The sequence below is a fragment of the Pseudophryne corroboree genome, chromosome 8, assembly GCF_028390025.1.
Source record: "Pseudophryne corroboree isolate aPseCor3 chromosome 8, aPseCor3.hap2, whole genome shotgun sequence".
Lineage (NCBI taxonomy): Eukaryota > Metazoa > Chordata > Amphibia > Anura > Myobatrachidae > Pseudophryne > Pseudophryne corroboree.
Genome location: NC_086451.1, coordinates 172,231,867 through 172,248,497, shown reverse-complemented (window position 1 = coordinate 172,248,497; position 16,631 = coordinate 172,231,867). Strand labels below are relative to the sequence as shown.

Here is a 16,631-nt window from a genome sequence, read left to right as displayed (position 1 = left end):
CCGAACAGGTTGAAAACATTGCAGCAGGTAAGTAAGTCACCGGCACCCCTGCACTGAGCATACTGCCAGCACTGCCGACACCCCTGCACCGAGGACACTTCTGGCACTCGTACACTGCCGACACTCCTGCACTGAGGATACCGCCGGCACAACTGCACTGGGGATACTGCCAGCACTCCGCCGGCATCCGTGATTCTGCTGACCGGAAGTCGGACCCGGTCACATGCTCATTGCCAGGGGTTACATGCTCGTTGCCAGGGGTTACATATGCTTGTTGCTATAGGGGTTACATGCTCAGTGCCAGGGGGTTACATGCTCAGTGCCAGGGGGTTACATGCTCATTCCGGGTAGCGCTGGGTAATGGTCTAGTAATACCTCTAGTATATGTTTCCTAGAAGGCAGCTGCCATTTTTAAAGGGCCATCTTCCATGCTGTCTGCATGGAATCTGCAGCTTCCAGTAGTAGGTAGAGCCTAAGCATCTATTGTGCCGGTGCTGCGCCCCCCCCCAGGACTCAGACATCCAGGCTGATCAGGCCCTGGGTCTCATGTTTCTTCACCCGCTTGTATGGCAGACAGAGCACTGAGTGACTTATTATCGAGCACAGCTACAGCACTGGACTGATTTATGCAGACAGACGCAGCCCCCACTTGTATGGCAGACAGAGCACCCAGTGACTTATTATGGCAGCATAGCCCAAGCACTGGACTGATTTGTTACAGCACAGGACAACAGCACCGACAGCAGAACCAGCACCCACCCCACGCCACCCTTCCCGCCACCCTCCCACAGACAGACAACAGACTTGTCCGTCCTGTTCCCTCTGCAATGCTGGAGTGATAATTGCAGCAAGAAGTGTGGAATAGCATATAGTCCAGATCTCGCGAGAATCCGACAGCGGGATGATGACGTTTTGACTTGTTCCGGGATCTGAGTCTGGAAGGAAAACCCGAGCCGGACTCTGATCCCGGCTCGGATCGGGAAGTTCGGATGGGCTCGGATCTTGTAGATCTTAGCCCGCTCATCCCTACCTACTATAAGTATGAACAGCATTTGATGATGAAAGAGGGAGAGAACGCAGTTATTTTTTTCTCAATTCAGTGTGTAATCCAGAGATTATTATGGGTTCATGAACAAAGCCTAAATTGTCTCAGTTACTGTATTGCTATAACCTATTGCTTCTCTTTAATCCAATGGATATATTATACTTTTCTTTTCTGCTGCTGAATAATGGGGCCTACACACGGGGTATTAGATTGCTCAGATCGCTCAGCACACAGCGCTGCACCAACAATGTGTGCTGAGCGATCTGTCACTGCACGAGTTCTCAATAGAGAAAACACGGGAGATGACTAGATCTTTCACACATGCTTGAACTAACTAGATGGGCGATAGTGAAGCGCGGGGATGCGCATCACTATTGCTATAGTCCACGCACAGAGCAATTTGTGCTGAATTTCTAAGCGATTCACTCAAATCACTTAGAAAAGCAGCCTAAATCGCTACGTGTGTAGGTCCCAGTAGTCAATTTTTCCAGGCACGTCGTATGGGTACAAAGCGGATCGTTGCTGTGCACTGGTTCTAGCGAAGAATCCATTCGCACAGCCGATCGCAAAGAGATTGATAGGAAGAGCGCGATTGTTGGTGTCAACTGACCATTTTCTGGGAGTGTCTGGAAAAACACAGGCGTGTTGAGGCATTTGCAGGGTGGGTGTCTGATGTCAATTCCGGGCTTGAATAGGCTGAAGGGATCGCTGCGGCTGAGTTAGGTCAGAGCAACTCAGAAACTGCACAATCTGTTTTTGTACAGGGCGGATGCACACGCGTTCGCACACTTGCAAAGCTAAAGTACACTCCCCTATAGGTGGCGTCTATCTGTTCGCAGCGCTGCAAAAAATAGCTAGCAAGTGAATAGATCTGAATTAGAGAAAAAAAACAATCGAGAGAGCGCTATACACATCTGTTGTGGATATTTAAAAAATATTTTTATTTCTATCAATATTCCTTTTCACAATTATACTTAGTGCCGGCCGGCATCACATAAAAAATAAAAAAATTGAGGAAGCGGCCGATGCTATTGAGTAGGCTGGGAAACGCGTCTGTCACCATCTCCATACACAGACTGCAGCGGATCATTATCCATCAGCTGGCTGGCTGAATCACATCCCCAAAGCAGGGAAATGGCTGTGTAACCATCTGCCCATTGACTCCGGATAAGGCCAGGAGTGAAAGTACCGGCCGGGAGGACAAGCGGTCACATTGCGGTTAAAGTGAATAAGATGTCCACTCCAACTAAAAGGCTACCGGTAGGAGCATTAGCCAGGAGGATGACCGCAAATACTGTGACTTCAACAGAGGCATCTATATGGTATGCTTTTCAACATTATTCACAAAAGCAGCTCAAACAACCAAAAGGGAGCTGCTTTCAGCTCAAAATCGCTGGAGGAGAGAGCACCGATACACAGAGCTAGATTAAAGGGGGGGGGGGAGTACGTACCCCGGGCCCCCCTTTCCAAAGGGCCCCCTGCCACACCACAGATCGGATCTCTCTTCCGATCCAATCTGCGGTGCTGGGCTCCCGGCTCACGTCCTCGCTGCATAGGCGGCCGCACAGGTAGGACAGCTGAGCTGAGCGACAGCTCAGCTGTCCAATAATATATGAATGAAGCAGCCAGTCCCTGCAGCCTGCGTGCCCATCCAATGACTGGCTACTTCATTCATACATTATTGGACAGCTGAGCCGTCGCTCAGCTCAGCTGTCCTGTCTGTGTGGCCACTGCTGCAGTGGGGACGGTAGTGCAGGGCAGGTCAGCAGGTCCGCCGTGTGCTGCTTGGGGAGCTGCCTTCTTTTTATTAGAGGCTCCACAGTATTAAGAGCCACAGGCCCCCCATGGTCTTAATCCGGCTCTGCCGATACACATACAGTACGATACACCCTTGTCATTTGTGTTTATTTAAACTCTTTGACAATACTGTATTCTTGCTGAATTGGCATAGATATACTATAGATAGTACTTTACATTTTGATTATAATCTCTAATTTTTCATCGACTGTACTTTAGGAGAGTCAAGAAAATAGTAGATGAGCTGACTGCTGATAATGATGAGCTTACTGCCATAGAACTCCGTCGTATTCTGCAAGCTGAGTATGGCCTTGACATCTCCTGTAGTAGCATAAAAAGAATGCGGAGGCAACTTGGTTGGACTTATGCCGGTGCTAGGTACTGTACAGTAAATTGAAATTTCAATTACAATTATAATACAATTTCTATACAGTTTGTATACAGTGCTGTAAACTAATTACATCTCTGAAATCAGCATCTGATTTTTCTTTAACATTATCTTAGTTTGGATGCTCAATTATCCTATTCCCACTGTAAAATGTATCCCATTTTACATTCCTTTCACAGGATGACTCACATGATTAGAGATGTTAACAAGGAAAAGAGAGTTCAACAGGCTCGTCAATGGATTGCTATTGGAGAAAATTTTGACAATGTCATATTTACAGATGAAACTTCTGTAGCACTTGAGAGGTTTGCAAGGAGGTCCTTCCGCAAACGTGGCCATTTATCATTTAAGCCATCTCCAAAGCACCCATTAAAAGTACATGTGTGGGGTGGTATCTCCCGCAGAGGCCCAGGACCAATTTTAATTTTTGAAGGTACATATAAAGTACAGTAGTAATGTACATTACTATGTTGTTTTTCAATATTTTCTATTTAGAACTACTGTCCAGTGACTACTGTAAGTCTATGGACTACGAGAAAAGGATTTACTGGTAGGTATATAAAATCCTGTTTTTTTTATTGTTCTACGTCAGGTATCATGGATAAAACATTCTTCCAGTCCATGATCATTAATGATACTTTAGTGCCGTATGTAAGAAAGTATTGGTCATCTGGACATTGAATGTTCCAGGACAATGATCCAAAACATAGTGCTTCGGACAAATTCATAGAGGAAAAAGGCATCATTTGGCAACGCACACCACCAGAGTAAGTACAGTTTTGCCCTGTAGACTGATGCTTCCTGTAAAGCATGAAATGCCAAATATTCCATATTTAAATTCTCTCCCTTTATTGACTTTTCACAGATCACCGGACATGAATCCTATCGAGCTAGTGTGGTCTCAAATGAAAAGTTATATTCGTTCTCAATGTAAGCCAAGGACAAAAGAGCAACTGATTGATGGCATCAATACATTTTGGAAAAACGTACTTACATTGGAGACCTGTAATAATTATGTAGACCATTTATTTTCTGTGCTGCCAGTGATTATAGAAAGAAATGGACAAGCCAGCTGCATGTAATTGGAATGGATCATATTGTCGACAAAAAGAAGGTCAACAGTCATTAGGTCGACCAATATTGGTCGACAGGCCATATGTCGACACATCAAAAAAGACAGTACGCAAACGAATAATGCATATAATTTGCATAAAGGGCCCTTTACCTATCGTACTCATCCTTTCTGCAAATGCTTGAAATATCAAAATTAGACTACCTGCTTAAATTAATTAATTTGTTATATTTTATCTGTAACATGTACTTCACCCTAGTATTACATTTGTTATGCAATCTTGAAAATTGTTTAAAAAAAAAAAGTAGTCACCTCTGCAACACTGTATTCTGTAATTGTGTATGGATTGTACAAAGCATCCAAGTGATTGCATTCAGTTTTGTCTAACTTACAGTATATTTATACTATTTAGTTGGAATTATTTTATCATTGCAAAGTCTTATAATATGTTCCGTTACCTTGTAGCACTATTAGGTTTTAATTAACTTATTCTTTAATGTCACTTTAGACTTCATTCACCTCTGTGCTCTGAGTAACAAATAACCCCAATTTTTGCATTAATAAACTGAGGCTCTGAATTGCTAAAAGTTCACTGTTTATTTCAAATTCCAGGACAGCAGCCCTTCCCCCACCCAGAATACACGTTACTGTGCTGTAACTCTATTCCCCAAGGAATCTACTTCAAAGGCCTCTCACACTGAGATTTTCACACCTACACAATTAAGAACTGGACTCTAAAGCTGGCAATACTGTACATCAGAATAACCTGAATACGATCACACACACATAGCGATTTGGGCTGCTTTTCTAATTGCCTCACAATTCCTTTCACATGTGGTATCCCATGTATTTCAGACAAATGGAATCCATATATAGGGAAGAACAAAATTCCAAATATAGTGTAGTATGTTAAAAGACAATAACAAAATTTTTAATACAATCAAATGCAAAATCTCCAAAAAAACATTGTAACAATTGATATGGCGATCAAATGATGATGAATGGCAAATTACCAGAATATGGTGCAAAATAAGCCTTAAATGATGCCTATAGCAATGTGGTTTGCTGCTGAATTATCCACAAATAACTTGAAAACAGAAAAGTGAAGATGGAGGTTTACCAGAATTCAACAGGGTATGTGCCTTAAAGATGTCAATTTATGGAGGCAATGGCTCCGGAACCTGTCTCCAAAGATCACGCTACTCCGTCAGTCTGGTGAATCTCCCTTCAGCAGTAGTTCTCCTGTCAAACAGAGCCAACGCGTTTCGGGAAATCTCCCTTCCTCAGGACTGAAACGCCTCCATAAATTGACATCTTTAAGGCACATACCCTGTTGAATTCTGGTAAACCTCCATCTTCACTTTTCTGTTTTCAAGTTATTTGTGGATAATTCAGCAGCAAACCACATTGCTATAGGCATCATTTAAGGCTTATTTTGCACCATATTCTGGTAATTTGCCATTCATCATCATTTGATCGCCATATCAATTGTTACAATGGTTTTTTGGAGATTTTGCATTTGATTGTAATAAAAATTTTGTTATTGTCTTTTAACATACTACACTATATTTGGAATTTTGTTCTTCCATATATATGGATTCCATTTGTCTGAAATACATGGGATACCACATGTGAAAGGAATTGTGAGGGAAATTTGGAATTTTGTTCTTCCCTATATATGGATTCCATTTGTCTGAAATACATGGGATACCACATGTGAAAGGAATTGTGAGGGAAGTATCATTCTAATTATATTCTAATTATATTCTAATTATATTCTGATTAGCGCACTACATTTGGTCTAACCTTTATTTTGTCACGTTAATTACTTTGGTATTGGGGATACCGCTTGACCTATCTGTGTGCAGCTTATCTCTCTTTTTGGCGCTGAGGTACTTTTCTGTTACATATAGCATTTGCTTTTCTAATTGATTTGCTGAGTCACTTAGAAATACAGCACAAATCTCTATGTGTGTATGGACTATAGCGATAGTGATGTGCGTCCCTGCATGCTTGAAATATCTAGTCATCACCCATGTTTTCTCTATTGCAAACACGGGCAGTGACAGATCGCTCAGCACACATCGCTGGTGCAGCTCTGTGTGCTGAGTGATCTTGCTGAGCCCGTGTGATCACCGATATCGCTGGGCAGAAAACAGTCAACATACAGTGGCGTAACTACTGCCCCCGCAGCCCTCGCGGTGGCTTGGGGGCGAGGGGCTGCGGGGGCGCCACTGATTTAGTGCAGACTGACATGCGGACGAGCGTCCGCATGTCAGTCTGCGGTCTCGTTTCCTCCCTGCTGTTAGGAGGGACACAGAGGGCACAGTGCGCGCCTCTCCTGTGTCCCTCCTGGGTCTCCGGCGGCCGCGGGTCTCATAAAGGAAGTGCCGTTCGTGAGCACTTCCTTTATTACAATGACCCGCGGCCGCCGGAGACACAGGAGGGACACAGGAGAGGCGCGCACTGTGCCCTCCGTGTCCCTCCTAACATCAGGGGAGCGGTGGCGGCTGCGGCGGCGGAGGAGGAAGGGGGGGGGGAACGACGCACTGAGGGGGCATATCTGGCACTGATGGGGCATATCTGGCAATGGGGGAATATCTGGCACTGGGGACATTTATGGCACTGGGGGGAATATCTGGCACTGGGGACATTTATGGCACTGGGGGGAATATCTGGCACTGGGGGCATATTTGGCAGGGAGGGGGGGGGGAGAATATCTGGCACTGGGGACATTTATGGCACTGGGGGGAATATCTGGCACTGGGGCATATGTGGCACGGGGGGGGGGATATCTGGCACTGGGGCATATGTGGCACTGGGGGGGGGCAATATGTGGCACTGGGGGGGAATATCTGGCACGGGGCATATGTGGCACTGGGGGGGAATATCTGGCACTGGGGCATATGTGGCACGGGGGGGATATCTGGCACTGGGGCATATGTGGCACTGGGGGGGCAATATGTGGCACTGGGGGGGGATATCTGGCACGGGGCATATGTGGCACTGGGGGGGAATATCTGGCACTGGGGCATATTTTGGCACTGGGGGCATATGTGGCACTGTGGGGGAATATCTGGCACTGGGGATAATGTGGCACTGGGGAGGTATATGTGTACCTGGCACATGGGGGGGGCTATATTTGGCACTGGGGGCATGTGAGTACCTGGCACCGTGGGGGAATATCTGGCACTGGAGACATATGTGGCACTGGGAGCACAGCCCTAGCAACAAGGACTACCTCCTAGCAACGAGCATGACACCCAGTGCATGAAACCCCTGGCAACAAGCATGACACCCAGTGCATGAAACCCCTGGCAACGAGCATGACACCCAGTGCATGAAACCCCTGGCAACGAGCATGACACCCTGAGCATGAAAACCCCTGGCACCGTGCATGGAACCAAGAGCATGAAACCCCTGGCAATGAGCATGACACCCAGTGCATGAAACCCCTGACAACGAGCAGGTAATTGAAAAGTAATTAGAAGCCTTACTGTAGGACTTAATGTGTAATGGGCATTACGGTGTGTGGCATAATGTATCACGGACATTGCGGTGTGTGTCATAATGTGTCACAGGCATTACGGTGTATGGTATACTATATCGCGGGCATTGTGATATGTGGTATAATGTCTCAGGGTCATTGCAGTGTGTGGCATAATGTATCACGGACATTGCGGTGTGTGTCATAATGTGTCAGGCATTACGGTGTGTGGTATACTATATCACGGGCATTGTGGTATGTGGTATAATGTCTCAGGGTCATTGCAGTGTGGCATAATATATAACGGACATTGTGGTGTGTGGCATAGGGTATAACGGGCATTGCGGTATGTGTCACAGGCATTACGGTGTATGGTATACTATATCACGGGCATTGTGGTATAATGTCTCAAGGTCATTGCAGTGTGTGGCATAATGTGTCACAGGCATTGTATGTGCTATAATGTATCGGGCATTGCAGTGTGTGGTATAATGTATCACGGACATTGCAGTGTGTGTCATAATGTGTCACAGACATTGTATGTGCTATAATGTATCAGGGGCAGTGCAGTGTGTAGCATAATGTATAACGGGCATTGCGATTCCTGTCATAATGTGTCACAGGCATTACGGTGTGTGGCATAATGTGTCGGGGGCATTATGGTGTGTACATACTGTGTCATGTGCATTATTGTGTGTGGCATACTGTCTAAGGGCCATTGCAGTATGTGGCATAATGTATACTGGGCATTACTATAAGGAGGAAAAATTACAAATAATGTAAGGGGCATGAATCAGGATTATTTTTCTTTCCTGTGGTGGCCAACGTCTGGGCGTGCAGGTTGCAAAACTGGGGTATAAGGTAGTCTTTTCCTGCAATGCCACGCCCATTCCAACGAAACCACGCCCATCCCAACGAATCCACGCCCCCTTTTTTGCTGGCGCGCGCATATTTACCCCTTTATTCCTCCCAATTATGGGGGATGGGGGGGGGGGCGCCGAAGAATTTTTTGGCTTGGGGGAGATAAATTTCTAGTTACGCCACTGTCAACATAGGTAAGTATGTGTGTGTCGACATGTGTGAAATAAAGTTTTACTGTCACGGTGTGTGTCTCCTGTTTTTATTTGGGTATTTTTTTTCCATTAGAACTACAGGTACCAGCGGGCACGTTTTTCTCCCGCATGCTGGTACTTGTGGTTCTCCAAGTACCAGCTTGCGGGGGAGGCTTGCTGGGACTTGTAGTACTACTGGAAAAAACAATATTCTTTCAATTTTCTCAAGGCTATCAGCCCCCCATCCGCAGCCTTTGGATGGGGGGACAGCCTCGGGCTTCACCCCTGGCCCTTGGGTGGCTGGGGGGTGGACCCCTTGATTGAAGGGGTCCCCACTCCCCCAGGGTACCCTGGCCAGGGGTGACTAGTTGGATATTTAATGCCATGGCCGCAGGGCACTGTATAAAAGTGACCCCTGGCTGTGGCATTATCTGTCCAGCTAGTGGAGCCCGATGCTGGTGTAAAAAATACGGGGGACCCCTACTCTTTTTGTCCCCCGCATTTTTTGCACCAACACCAGGCACAGAGCCCGGTGCTGGTTTTACAAATACAGGGGATGCCCTGTCCATTTTCCCCCCGGATTTTTAGAACCAGGACTGGCTCGAAGAGCCCGAGGCTGGTTATGCTTTGGAGGGGGGACCCCACACAATTTTTGGGGGGGTTTTTCCCATCCCATTAAAAAAAAAAATATATATATATATATATATAATCTTTTTAAAAATATATAAATAATACTTGTGCCTCCAAAAAAGAGGGCAGTGGGGTGCTGGCAGTGCGGGAGTGCCAGAAGTGTCCACTGTACCATCAACCAAGTGCAAGGAGGACATCTCCCGCACTACTGACACTCCTGCACTGGGGATACTGCCAGACCTCCTGCACTGATTACACCACCTGCACCTCTGCACCGAGGACACTACTGGCACTCCCACATGTATTGGAGATATATTAATACTTCACAATTAGCTGCCACTGCTGATATTCCCGTGTGCCTGATGGATAAATTGCCCTGCACATACAGATGTCCATGTAGCTGCCCATGGTGCTGTTGGTGGCTAGAGGTGGGAGGAGAAGCCACCGGCATCCTTGACTCTGCTGACCGGAAGTCTGACCCGGTCACATGCTCCTGGCCAGGGGTTACATGCTCGTTGCCAGGGGTTACATATGCTTTTTGCCATAGGGGTTATATGCTTAGAGCCAGGGGTTACATGCTCATTCTGGGTAGTGCTGGGTAATGGTCTAGTAATACCCCTGGCATCTGTCTCCTATAAGGGCCATCTTCCAATGCGATCTGCATGGAATCTGCAGCTTCCAGTAGTAGGTAGAGCCTAAGCATCTATTGTGCCAGTGCTGCGCCCCCCAGGACTCAGCTATCCAGGCTGCAGCCTTATGGCTGATCAGGCCCTGGGTCTCATGTTTCTTCACCCACTTGTATGGCAGACAGAGCACCCAGTGATTTATTATGGAGCACAGCCCAAGCACAGGACTGATTTGTGGCAGACAGGTGCAGCACCCACTTGTATGGCAGACAGGTGCAGCACCCACCTGTATGGCAGACAGAGCACCCGGTTCCTTATTATGGCAGCACAGCCCAAGCACATGACTGATTTGTGGCAGACAGGTGCAGCACCCACGTGTATGGCACACAGAGCACCCGGTTCCTTATTATGGCAACACAGCCTCAGCGCTGGACCGATTTGTGGCAGACAGACGCAGCACCCACTTGTATGGCAGACACTGTCGATCTTCAGACCGGATCCCAATGAAATATATGTGGTATTGAAATACCAAAAATTCTCTCTACTCACACCTTAACCACCAAACAATTGCAAAAAATGACAAGTATTAATAGTGCCTTTTAGTTAGTATCATAATTTCTATATTGAATCTCTGTGTGGAGTTTGTATGAACTCTTCATCAGCACATTATCAATCACAAGGAAAAAGATTTTTTTAAACATATAGGCAACATTGAGCCAGGTACATGTTGGAAGTTAGTATGAGAGATGTATTTGAAAAATATTAATACTTCACAATTAGCTGCTGCAGCTGATATTCCCGTGTGCATGATGGATAAATTGCCCTGCACATATGGCTCATGGGGGTCATTCTGACCCGATCGCTGCTGCTGACCAGCCGCTGCGGGCCGTGTAGTAATGAGTAGCTCCCGGCCAGCACGCTAAAGCTGCGCTGGCCGGGAGCTACTCCTGAAGTACAAAAGCATCGCCGCTGTGCAATACTTTTGCACTTCTGCAGGGAGGGGGGCGTAACTGACCTGCGGGGCGGACTGGCCCTGTGCTGGACATCCCCCGCATGTCTCTGTTCCTGATCGTAGCCCTGCAAAATTTTGCAGGGCTACGATCAACTCGGAATGACACCCCATAGCTGCAATTTTGTTAGCAGATGGGCAAAACCATGGGGGTCATGCAGGCCTGATTGCACGCTAGGTTGTTTTGCTGAGCTGCGATCAGGACATAACTGCGCATGTGTGTGCCCCGCAATACGCAGGCGCGTCGCACAGGTACAAAGTGGATCGTTGCTGAGCAATGGATTTAATGAATAATCCATTCGCACAGACAATCGCAAGGAGATTGACTGGAAGAAAACATTTGTGGATGTCAACTGACCATTTTCTGGGAGTGTTTGGAAAAACGCAGGTGTGCCAATGCGTTTGCAGGGTGGGTGTCTGATGTAAATTTGGGGCAAACACTTTAGCCTGTTCGTGTCCGGAATTGACGTCAGACACCTGCCCTGCAAACGCTTGGACACGCCTGCGTTTTTCCAAACATCCCAGAAAGCGTTCAGTTGCCACCCACAAATGCCCTCTTCCTGTCAATCTCCTTGCGATCTGCTGTGCGAATCGATTCTTCGTTAAATCCATTGCTCAGCAATGATCCGCTTTGTACCCGTACGACGCACATGCGCATTGAGGTGCATACGCATGTGCAGTTTCGACCTGATCGCACCGCTGCAAAACAACCTAGCGTGCGATCATTTCGGAATGACCCCCATGGTTTTGCCCATTTGCAAATAAAATGCTGCTAGAATCAGGTCTGAACTACTCCCTCTAGAATCTCTTTATCAGACTTTCTGCTTGCTCAGTTTCTGAAAAAGCCACCTGCTGTCTGAAAAGTGGTACTGCACTATATTTCAGAGGAGATACACATGGCTTGCCGTGTATATCTTAAGAGGAAATCTTATCTCGTGCCATGAACGGCAGGCCATGATACTTTTTTCAGAAAGGTAATAGTGGACACATCTGTATGTGAAAAAGCTTGGGAATCTCCTGCAGATTTCCAAAAGGATTCTTATGGCGTATCCTTTCCCATCAACGGATAGGTTACGATGGGAATCCTCCCCTTGGGTGGACAAAGCATTAACACGCTTATCCAAGAAGTTAGCCCTCCCGTCCCAGGATACGGCTACCCTCAAAGAGTCTGCTGACCGCAAACAGGAGATTACCCTGAAGTCCATTTATACACATTCAGGTACCTTACTCAGACCGGCAATTGCGTCGGCCTGGGTGTGTATGTGTAGTGCTGTAGCGGCATGGACGGATACTCTAGATAAGGATACTATTTTATTGCCCCTGGGGCATATAAGAGATGCTGTCCTATATATGTGTGTATGCAAACTACAGGTGGTGCTGCATGGCTCACACCCTTTTACTTGTCTTGTAGAGCAACTCTGGAGCTGTTACTGGGTCCAGCTGCTGCAAGAAATCAGCTTGAATGCTTCAGGGGCTGGGGCATGGCCAACATGAGCCCCACACTGATGGGGGTGTATAAAGCGATCTAGGGGTCATCCAAGCGCAACCCCACAAAGGCCGCCATGCCCTGCGTGACCATTTTCTCTTTTCATATGCAGACGAGGGTTGCAGCCAACTATACCCATTGCTTGGATGACATCACCATATGCGAATCCATCTGCTGCAGGCCTTCCCCCAGGAATGCTTGCACTAGTTGTTGCATTTGGTTTGTTGTTTGGGGGGTGCTTCAGTATTAGGCAGCCTTCTTCCCTCACACATTCGTCTGAAAATGTGTTCTCCCTGCAGTTGTTGTCCCCAGATGAGAGTTCCCTTGTGCTGCCTCAGTTGAATCTCCTTTACTTGACGGAGGTGTGCCTGAGCAGCGGCCCTCCCCAGCCCTATCTCAAATCATACTTATTTTGCTTAGGTGATTCCATGGTCATGAAGATTGTTTTCCCAGGGTGAGGTTCATTCATTGCATTCTGGGTATGCTGACCTCTGTGATTTCCCCAAATGTGGGAATCTCGACTGCATAATTTGTGGTAGGGGGGGGACGACTGCATTTGTGCTTTCCCCTGGTTGGCTCTGGTATAATTTAGATCTCATTGTCTCAGGTCTCTCTCCCGCCTAGTTTGCTGTCTGTTTCCACTTCTCTTTTCTTGAGCCCCTCCCTTCTATGCCCTTGCGCACTATCCTGACTTCTCCCGTCTGCTTACTTTGTGCCTTCCAACGCACAATGCGAACTACAGGTGGTGTTGCAGGGCCCACACCCTTTTATTTGCCTTACAGAGCAGCTCTGGAGCTGTTACAGTGCCCAGCTGCTGCAAGAAATCAGCTTGAATGCTTCAGGGGCTGGGGCATGGCCAACATGAGCCCCACACCAAAGGAGGGTGGGGGGTGTTCAATGCGAACTAGGGGTCATCCAAGCGCCCCTTTTCTCTTTTCATATGCAGATGAGGGTTCCAGCCAACTTTGGCCCACTGCTTGGATGACATCACCGTATGCAAATCCGTCTGCTGCAGACCTTTCCCCAGGAATGCTTGTACTAGTTGTTGCATATGGTTTGATGTTTGAGGGTGCTTCAGTATTAGGCAGCCTTCCGCCCTCTCATTTTCATCTGAAAAGATGTGGTCTCCCTGCAGTTGTTGTCCCCAGACAAGAGTTCCCTTGTGCTTCCTCAGTTGAATCTCCTTAACTTGACGGGGGTGTGCTCGAGCAGCCGCCCTCCACAGCCCTATCCCAACACATGCTTTTCTTGCGTATGAGATCTCTTGATCATGAAGATAGTTCTCACAGGGTGAGGTTCATCCATTACATTTTAAAGTAGGAAGGTACAAATTACATATTCAAATTACATATATGTGCTGGATTCAAATGTTTTCCCCCATTCCTTTCTCAATTGTGCCCATCAGCAGCTATTCTAATGTTGCTGCCAATGGGTGTGACACATTCATTTCTTCTGTGGGGTACACTGGACTCCACAAGGATTCACATTGGGGTGTAGAGTAGGATCTTGATCTGAGGCACCAACAGGCTCAAAGCTTTTGACTGTTCCCAAGATGCTCAGCGCCCCCTGCTCTATAACCTCGCTTCCATGAACAGGGAGCTCAGTTTGTAGTTGGTGCCTTCAGTAGCAGGCCACTTAACAGGGGGCTGCCTCAGGCAGCCTATTCTTAGCTATTAATTTTGACAAGAAAAGAAGAACTTTTTTTTATAAGAATCTACAAGGGCTGCAGCAGGTTAGGTCTAATAGACATCTTTACTACAGCTCCATCACTCCCAGCGGCGCAGTATACTCCCGTGCCCTGGTTGCTGGGTCACTGCAGCGGAGGCTCCGGTTTCTTCCTAAGGTCAGTCACACACACACCGCCCTCCGGGATCACGAGGCCGCTGATGAAAGGGAGGTAAGGGACTTCTGTGCCCACACTATACCGTGATCCAGCGTGGCTGTAGGGGGTGGGCCATGTGCGCACTGGCGTGGACACTGATTACTGGGCAGCCGCTCCACTAGCCACCAGGGACAGTTAAGGAGCACAGCTCTGGGGGGGTTTTCTCTTATATTAACCCCATTTTGTACTACCCGCAGTGCATTGTGATAGGTAATAGAGCCTGATTCAGGTTGGATTGCAATCGCAATAAGCAATCATACGCATGCGCCTGCATTTTCTGCGGCACCCCGCAGATAATGCGATCGCTTCTGACTGTCAATCGGTGCTGGGGGGGGGGGGCAGCAACAATCCATTTCCAAGTCGGAGATGGAGCGGTGCATGGGCAGGGCTACAAAATGGGGTCGGCAACGGAGAAACAGGAGGCGTGGTCAGAGCTGCTGCATGACATCACATGCAGCAGCTGCGATCACAAAAATGGTGGCGGCTTCCTGCGCACACATACAGTCTGCACCAACAGGAGGCTAACCCATTTTTTATGATCACGCTGAACTGCACTGAGACTGCAATTTCAGCGTGGTCAAGAAGGGAGGCGGCATGCTGGGTGGCCCCAGCATGCGAACCAAAGGATTGCAAATTCTGTTACTTAGCAGAATTTGCAATCCTTACTGAATTAGGCCCATTGATTACAAAATGTATTTGTAAATATTTGAAGTTTTTCTTCAGGGACTAACACAAAAGATGCTTGGGGCTACTAACACATGGGTAAGCCACGTAAAGCTTCCCATGGGTCAGTGGCATCACAACGGGGTTGCGGCCCACACCCGAGTGTCACCCGCCAAGGGGGGTGACACCAAAGTGCCGGCTCCTCTTCAGTGACAGAATATGGGTGTTTCACTGTAACATTACGTGCAACACCCAGTTTCTGTCACTGTGCAGAAGCCAGCACCACTCACACACTAGTCCCCGGGTGCAGCACTCAACCCCCGGGATACCCGGAGCAACAAAATGGAGATTCAGGAAAACAGGCCACACCCCTACCTATGAGACCATGCCTCCTTTTTACCATTGCGCTGCTTATCTGCGCGCACTGCATTACAATCTCCCTCGCTGCCTCTCTGGGTGTCACCAATGATAGTGACACCTTTGCCATGCTTGTAGCAGCTGGTCCTAAGATCTACACCTCCAGCCCTGAGTGTTTGCCCTTGTGACTTGTTGATCATCATAGCGAAGCAGATTCTTACAGAAAACTGCAGGGGCTTAGATTGAAAAGAAAAACATTGACGAACCCATCATTTCAGCAACAGGGTCTGCCACACGGCTGACTGAAATGACTGGTTGGTTTGGGTCCCCACCAAAAAAGAAGCAATCAATCTCTCCTTGCACAAACTGGCTCTACAGAGGCAAGATGTCCACCTCATCATCCTCCGATTCCTCACCCCTTTCACTGTGTACATCGCCCCCCTCACATATTATTAATTCGTCCCCACTGGAATCCACCATCTCAGATCCCTGTGTACTTTCTGGAGGCAATTGCTGGTAAATGTCTCCACGGAGGAATTGATTATAATTCATTTTGATGATCATCATCTTCTCCACATTTTCTGGAAGTAACCTCGTACGCCGATTGCTGACAAGGTGAGCGGCTGCACTAAACACTCTTTTGGAGTACACACTGGAGGGAGGGCAACTTAGGTAGAATAAAGCCAGTTTGTGCAAGGGCCTCCAAATTGCCTCTTTTTCCTGCCAGTATACATACGGACTGTCTGACGTGCCTACCTGGATGCGCTCACTCATATAATCCTCCACCATTCTTTCAAAGGTGACAGAATCATATGTAGTGACAGTAGACGACATGTCAGCAATCGTTGCCAGGTCCTTCAGTCCGGACCAGATGTCAGCACTCACTCCAAACTGCCCTGCATCACCGCCAGCGGATGGGCTCGGAATTCTTAGCCTTTTCCTTGCACCCCCAGTTGCGGGAGAATGTGAAGGAGGAGCTGTTGACGGGTCACGTTCCGCTTGACTTGACAATTTTCTCACCAGCAGGTCTTTGAACCTCTGCAGACTTGTGTCTGCCGGAAAGAGAGATACAATGTAGGTTTTAAATCTAGGATCGAGCACGGTGGCCAAAATGTATTGCTCTGATTTCAACAGATT

At 47.5% G+C, this 16,631-nt stretch overlaps 1 non-coding gene across 1 annotated transcript; it reads left to right on the top strand.

Annotated features, from left to right (window-relative positions):
* Nucleotides 1–12,995: 12,995 nt before the first annotated feature.
* Nucleotides 12,996–13,163, top strand: LOC134951770 (U1 spliceosomal RNA). The gene has a single exon (XR_010184448.1). It is a non-coding gene; the product is annotated as a U1 spliceosomal RNA (small nuclear RNA).
* Nucleotides 13,164–16,631: the final 3,468 nt, after the last annotated feature.